The sequence below is a fragment of the Coenobita brevimanus genome, chromosome 43 (assembly GCF_032717465.1).
Source record: "Coenobita brevimanus isolate Jiangsu-jjx chromosome 43, ASM3271746v2, whole genome shotgun sequence".
NCBI classification, from domain to species: Eukaryota; Metazoa; Arthropoda; class Malacostraca; order Decapoda; family Coenobitidae; genus Coenobita; species Coenobita brevimanus.
This window is the reverse complement of record NC_136996.1, coordinates 13044168-13051958: the sequence shown is the minus strand read 5'-3', so window position 1 is coordinate 13051958 and position 7791 is coordinate 13044168. Positions and strand designations below refer to the sequence as shown.

The window sequence follows — 7791 nt, the reverse complement described above, 5'->3', positions numbered from 1 at the left end:
CCCAGATGATTGGCTGAAGAGTGTAATTGTAAATGTGTATAAAGGGAAGGGTGATGCCCTGGAAAGAGGAAATTATAGAGGTATAAAGCTTTTAGATCAGATAATGAAGGTAATGGAGAGAGTTTTAGAAGGTATGATTAGAGAAAGAGTGAATATTGATGAGATGCAGTTTAGGTTTATACCAGGCAGGGGGACCATTGATGCCATATTCATTGTTCGACAGCTTCAGGAAAAATATATTGGTAGGAGAAGGGATCTTTATTTTGTTTTTGTTGATTTGGAAAAGGCCTTTTGACAGAGTCCCTAGAGAGATGGTGAAGTGGGCAATGAGAAAGCTTGGCTTGGAGGAGTGGCTGGTTAGGGTGGTTATGGCCATGTATGTGGGTGCTCACACCCAGGTGAGAGTGAATGGAGATTTGAGTGATGAGTTTTCCATGAATGTTGGTGTGCATCAGGGGTCAGTCTTGAGTCCCATGTTGTTTATCATGGTACTTGAAGCCCTTTCACGTGACTTTAGAAACGGACTCCCGTGGGTGTTGTTGTATGCTGATGATTTGGTGTTGATTGCAGAGAACAAAAGGGAGGCGGAGGAAATGTTTAGGAAGTGGAGAGATGGTATGGGGCAAAAGGGTTTAAGGGTAAATGCAGATAAAACAAAAGTGATGATAACTAGGGTTGGTGGTGGTACTGTCAAAGATGAGGGAGAGTGGCCATGTGCAGTTTGCCACAAGGGCATGGGAAGTAATTCCATCTTGTGCGGTGTGTGTGATAAATGGGTGCATAAGAGATGTAGTGGTATCAGAGGTAGACTGCGAGATAATGCTGATTTTATGTGTACAGCGTGCCGGGGTGAGCAGGTGGAGATTGTCAGACGTGAAAGGATTGAACTTGCTGGTGAATCACTTGAGTGTGTGGAAGAGTTTTGTTATTTGGGAGACATGTGTGCTGGAGGTGGGGCTGGAGCTAGCTCTGTCGCTAGGGTGAGAAGTGGTTGGAAGTTCAGGGAGCTCTTGCCTCTCCTGACATTGAGAGGGCTCACTGAGAGGGCTCTCCCTACGTGCTAAGGGGTCTTTGTATGCAGCATGTGTTAGGAGTGTAATGCTGTATGGTAGTGAGACCTGGGCAGTGAGACCTGGGCAGTGAAGGAGGAAGATATTCGCCGGCTCAGACGTACAGAAATGACAATGATTAGGTGGATGTGCAGTGCGTCCCTGCGTCCAAGGCCTGGAGGGGCTGGGTTTACGATGGAAGAGTTGAGAGGTAGGATGGGACTGGAGTGTATTGGTGTTGTGATGAGGAGAGGCAGATTGAGGTGGTTTGGACATGTGGAGAGGATGGGGGATGATAATTGGGTGAGGAAGGTGAGAAGTGTTAATATTGGGGGTGGAGTTATGAGGTGTAGACTGAGAAAGACATGGGACGAGGTCATTAAGTGTGACCTTAGGGTTAAGGGACTGAACAGGGAGGCTGCAATGGATCGTGCATCGTGGAGAGCTGCCATTAGGTGACCAAGGCCGACACATGCAAGCATGTTGGAGCCTTTAAAAACGAAACGAAACAAAAAGGGACAGAAATCAAGTCACTATTGATGACCACTGTGTGCTGGAACGGTCGGGAACTCAGATTGATGGAGACTCTCTCCCACTAGCGGCCTCTTCGGTTGCATTTATTATATTTCAAGTGGTCAAGTTAAGAATGGTAGCATGCCAAAATGACGGGGCCAGTCTCCAACTAAGCTAACCCAAGCCTGACCTTCGCAATTTCCCAAAATGCTTCTAAGGTTTCACATTAACAACTACTACATAAGCTCTACACCACCAGTTCTGAAGGGTTATACAAACAGTAAAGTTCAAGTGGGAGGAAATGTGTATTAACAAGACCAAAAGAAAGGTAGAAATCTTCCCCAGCTACTTGCTTTACAGATTAAACCTGAATCAGTCGGCACGTTGTTCAAAATATATATATATATATATATATATATATATATATATATTTATATACATATATAATCAGTCGGCATGTAGTTCAAAAAAATATATATATATATATATTTATATACATATATAATCAGTCGGCATGTAGTTCAAAAAATATATATATATATATATATATATATATATACATACAGTATATATATGGTCCTAATATCAAATCCACAAAACTTAGCTCCTTTGTTCCAGTCCAATATGTTTCTTCATAATCGTCCCTCTGAGCACATAGTTCACTGGTCCAGTCCCCTGCCACTCCCGACCTTGACTTCCGCACTGAGACTTTGACTCACGCACTGGGACCTTGACTCACTCACTGGGACTTCGACCTCCACACTTGGACCAGCTAGAAGTTAATATGTATAATGAATAACTATTCTCCCCAGTGCAAGTAATCCCTTCACATGATCAGGAAAGTCTCATAATAAAGAAACATGAGTTACAACACTCAGCATCTCAAGTAATAACAGAATAACACATGGCACTTCAGACACATAGGTCTGCTCAAAATACTACTTATTGTAGGGATAACATGGAAGAGAAAGTACTCTAACAAATACAGTAAGCATGAATAACTTTAACTCTAGCCATGAAAATCATCACTGTATCAATATCATTGTGCCTCACAAAGTAACAACATGAACATTAACACAACATAGCCTCAATAAGTACTGAATTGCAAAGTCATCCCAACACAATAAATAATTCACAGTTCCCAGGCACCTGATACTTGGCCCACAAAAATCACACATTTATCTGAGACTCAGACAGAACTAGCTAGCATTCTCGTATTCCAGTTACTAAATAATAATACAAAGTACAGTACACAACTATATGGGAAATACCTCACTATTCAGGTCACAGAATACTAGAGTGGAGCGGGAAACTTGGGACGCGCTCTTCCAATGGCTAATGGCGTCACCATTATCCACTTCCTGAGGAACGACAACACTTGATTTTACCCTGAATCTGTTTCTTTATTTCGTCACTATTATCACTTGTGGGATATCACTATTCGCGCTTCAGCATACCAAACATCATTAATATCAAATTACTTACAGAATTCCTTGGGGTGGGGGGAGGGGGAAGGATGACGACAGTACCTACCATCTTCTACATTTCACGGCCGGTGAGCGAGTGCAAACCGCCAGAACTGCGTGATGGAAAGGGGGAGGAGGGGGGATGCTGGCTTACGCTATTTAAAATTTTAGTTACTACACACTCGTGATAGACTCAGTGTGATGTCTTTCCCCTTACAATCAATTACCCGAAAAAATGACATTCTCTAGTTATATTTGCTCACCAGCCCTTCTCTCTTTATACTCTTATATCGAAAAACTGTAAAAATCATCGTGCTTTACATCACTTTGCGCACGGGTATATTATGCTGGAATACATGACCAAGGCACATATTCCCATCCACTGAAGATTTTATATTATAGAGAGACTTAATAATAGTAAATTACAGTAGGAAAAAAAATGACTGCAACTAGGTAACTTAATCTATGTTCTGGTCATGTCCACATGGTAACAACTATGCCCCGGCCACACATTCTCACTCAACCAAACTTTTGGTCATATAAAATGAACTAGATACAACTTGTTATCACTTCCGGGCACTACATCCGCCCACGGTTAGGGAATACCAAAAGTTCAGGCAACTGGACCTGAACTCAGAAATACCCAGTACCCATACTTAACACACATGGTACGTAAGTTAACCTACTTGACCAATCTACATACCTCCAAAACACCAGCCAACGTGTCCTATACTGCGACTGTGGGATATTACATAATCTCCATGCTTGAGAACAGTCGGCGGCTATCGTGTCCACAAAAAAGAAAAAAAAAAAACTACCTTAAGTAAATTTTCTCCTGCTACTCACGATATGCAACTGACGACGTATGCCACTTGCCAGGCATATTACTCACAAGGAGAATGCCCTGCTACAAGGAGAAACTTTGTGCTTAGCTAAGAGTGACACAAGCCGCTCCACTGTGTTCTGTCCAGAGAGACCGAGCGAAACCTACCTACCTCTCCTAACATGTGAGAGCCCCATAGTTCGACTTCTCCAAGCCCTATAGAGAAACTGGAAACTTCCTCTCTCTCTCTCTCTCTCTCAGCAATCATATACTGCAGTTTGGGTATTACATACACTCAGCGCTCATGGTTCTCAAAGCAAGTAGGAAACCTCCAGGGGGAGACCTTCAGGTAGAACTGCCCCTCACATGTACAATTCCCAAACTCTGGGGAAAAAAAAAAGTCCTAACTGTGAGATCTCATTTTCCCTACCTAAGCCTAACAATCTAACCTAAAGAAAAAAAAGAATCAAGGCAAGGCAAGAACAACGGTCTATACACCGTGGTGCGCTCGATTTGACAAACACGCAGCTTCCACGTCTCGTCTCTCCAAAAGCTGGCCATACCCTAAACAACTACTTAACCCTATTAATCAACCCAAAATTACAACTACTCAACCCTATTAATCAACCCAAAATTACAACTCATAGGTACTGGTAGAAAAGATACTGTACACAGGTACAGTGCGGAGAGACCTGGAAGGGCATACCTGACTCCATGTTCCCAGCCAGTTAAGGCTAGGACAAGACGTTCATTCATTCATTCAGTGCCAGACGCCATGTACCCCAAACGGGGTGGCCAAGGGCTTAGAGTTAATTGTTTTACAGGGAGGGGCACTAATCCTCCACCAACCCCACTTGACACATAAGGATGCCAACAGCATCTGGTGTTCCCAGGCAGTCACCCATCCAAGTACTAACCAGACCCAACATTGCTTAACTTCGCTGATCAGACGGGAAACGGTGTACTCAACGTGGTATGGCTGTTGGCAAGACGTGCTCAGAGGGGAAAAAAAAAATAAATGAGTATATACAATACATACACCATACACCCATCATCTATGTGTACTCCAACCTCTCAGGCGGTCTCTGGGATCTCACACTAGGCAGTATCTCTTCCTCTTCCTCACTGTTCAAAAACTTGTGATCCACCGTATTCAATAAGGCATCTCTCTCAATATATCTTTTGACCTATTCAGCTGCCCTACTCAAGATGGTGCCATCAAACACATTTTTTAACTCATAGGCTCTACCCTGATCGATAACTTTGACAATCTTGTAAGGACCCTGCCATTTTCTATTTAGCTTTGATGCCGTACCAGGCAAGCACTCTTCATCATAGATCCAAACTAATTCACCTGCTTAAAGGTCCTATGTGCTCTCTCAATAACTGAATGTCCTGTGGGATTGTAGGGTAGACAGAATCCTTGCTTAATCCCAGCTGTCCTACAAAAATCTCTAAACTCTGCCCTGGTGAACTCTCCTCCGTTGTCCATGATGACTACCTGTGGCTTGCCATACCTACAGATGTTCTTCTTAAATTCTTCAGCTACGGCTTTGGTGGATTTTGTACGAAAGGGGTAGATACGTAGGTACCTAGAAAAATGGTCTATCACCGTGAGACAATACGTGTGACCACTCCCACTATTATGCAAATCTATGTGATGACCATTATCATCTGCTGGTGGCAATTCCTTAAAATGGTGCACAATCTTTCCGTGACCCTTGGACTGCTGACATGACTTGCATGATTTAACAAAATGTCGCACATTGGTCAGTAGAGACGACCAATAGAAAAACTGTCTTGCCTTGGCTACCGTCTTACGTTCTCCTAGGTGTGAAGGGTTACGAACAATTGAACAGGCAATAGCAACTAAAGACTTGGGTACTACCAGGCACAACCTCGACTTTCCCATTTCTTCTTTTCGGACATACAGAATCTCCTCGTTCATTTCGAAAGCGTAAATGGGACAATTACCAGACAACTTCCTGGGTAACTGACCTCCATCTAAATACTGAATTACCTGCCTCCACCTCGGGTCTGCTCTTTGGGCTTCCCTGATCTTGTCCACCTTAAGGCCCAGCCACCGAAATTCTGCATTAGATTGGGTTATATCTGAGGCCTCCTCAATTGCTCCTACTGGTCTACTCAAAGCATCTGAGACATAATGATTCACACCCTTTTTATATCTTATCACAAAATCGTAGTCTCTCATCTCCAACAAATAACGTGACATATGTGGGCATTTAAGTCTTTTAAAGATGGTGGTTAATGGTCTATGGTCAGTGACAATGGAAAAGGGTTTGCACCATAAATAGTGGCTGAAAAATCTACACACACTCACTACTGCCATAGCTTCCTTGTCTGTTACTGAGAATCTTTTCTCTCAGGGTAAGTTTCTTTGAAAAGTATCCAATAGGTCTTAGATCTTTCTCACCCTCCAGCTGCATAAGAGCTCCGCCAATGTGCGAGTCGCTAGCATCTGTGTGTAACTCGAACGGTTTAGTTAAATCTGCCTTCACTAGTACTGGAGCTGACAGTAACTTTTGTTTGAGAACTAAGAATGGATTCTCACACTCCTCTGACCATTCAAATTTTGCATCCTTCCTAAGCACATCTGTGAGAGGACTGGCAATGGCAGCAAAGTCAGGAATGTGTTTGTGATAGAAGTTACACATGCCCACAAAGCGTCTCACTTCCTTGGCCTTCGTTGGTTGTGACATCTGTTCAGTGGCTTCGAGATTCTTACTGTCAAGGCATACTCCTTTCTCCGACACTATATGTCCCAAGAACTTAATTTCTTACTTTATGAAAGAGCATTTACTAACATTCAACTTCATTCCAGACTCGGTTAATCTTCCAAAGGTAATCTTCAGTTGGTCTAGCATCTGATCGAAAGAGTCTGCCCAAATCACAACATCGTCTAGGTAGTTACGGCACCAACCTTCTCTAACTAAAGGGGCTAACACTTGCTGCATTTTCCTCGTGAAAATAGCTGGACTCACAGACAATCCAAAAGGTCAGCGCTTGTATCTGAACAAATTAACTCCATCAGAAAAAGTTGTCAAGTCTCGAGAGCTTTCATCCAACCGAACTCAGAGGTAGGCATCTTTCATATCAAGAGTGCATTAAAACTTTTTCTCAGCACTTTCCTCTACTAATTCATCTAATCGAGGTAGGGGGTGGATATCTATCTTGACCTTCTTATTAAGAGCCCGATAATCAAAATACATCCTTTTACTGCCATCCGGCTTGCTGACTAAGACTATAGGGGCTAAATATGCAGCGGTCGATTCCTCAATCACGTCCTTATCATTCACCTCGTCATTCATCTCAGAAATTATCTTTCTTGCTTGCTCAGGATGCCGTTACAAGGGCATATGCACGGGTTCAGAGTTGATGGTATCAAAGTGGGCTTCAGGTACTTTAAGGGTTCCAATTTCCTTTGGACCAGGAATGAACAGTGCATGATTATTCAATATCAACTCTCTCAATTTGTCCCTCTGTGACTGAGACAAATGTGCCCACTTCAGCTCTCTGAGAATTGAATTAAGCACAGCACGACGGTCACTCCCTTCTTGTGCCTGATCCATGTGTGGTAACAAAGCATTATCTACCCGAACTACTGGTGCCACAAGGTCACCTTCTGCCTTGCCTACTGGTCGCACTAATTCAGATGGACTTCTGTCCTGTTCCTTGGGGCTAAGATAGGTAATACTCGACTGGTGAACACCATGGTACATCCCCAACAACATGGTACGTCCCCAATACTTGTCCTGGGTTTAGCTTCACTGGTCCGTTGGTTACATTGGCAATGGGTAAATAGCATGTCCCGTTCTCACTAACTCTCACACAACAGTTTGGTGCTGATGAAGCTTTACCCCTGGCCTTCTGAAATTTACTAAGACGTAATACATCTCCGGGTTTTCAGTCTTTTAACGCA

General features: G+C 43.1%; 1 non-coding gene across 1 annotated transcript; it reads right to left on the bottom strand.

Annotated features, from left to right (window-relative positions):
- Positions 1-4719: 4719 nt before the first annotated feature.
- Positions 4720-4838, bottom strand: LOC145397913 (5S ribosomal RNA). Its single transcript, XR_013897049.1, has one exon. It is a non-coding gene; the product is annotated as a 5S ribosomal RNA (ribosomal RNA).
- Positions 4839-7791: the final 2953 nt, after the last annotated feature.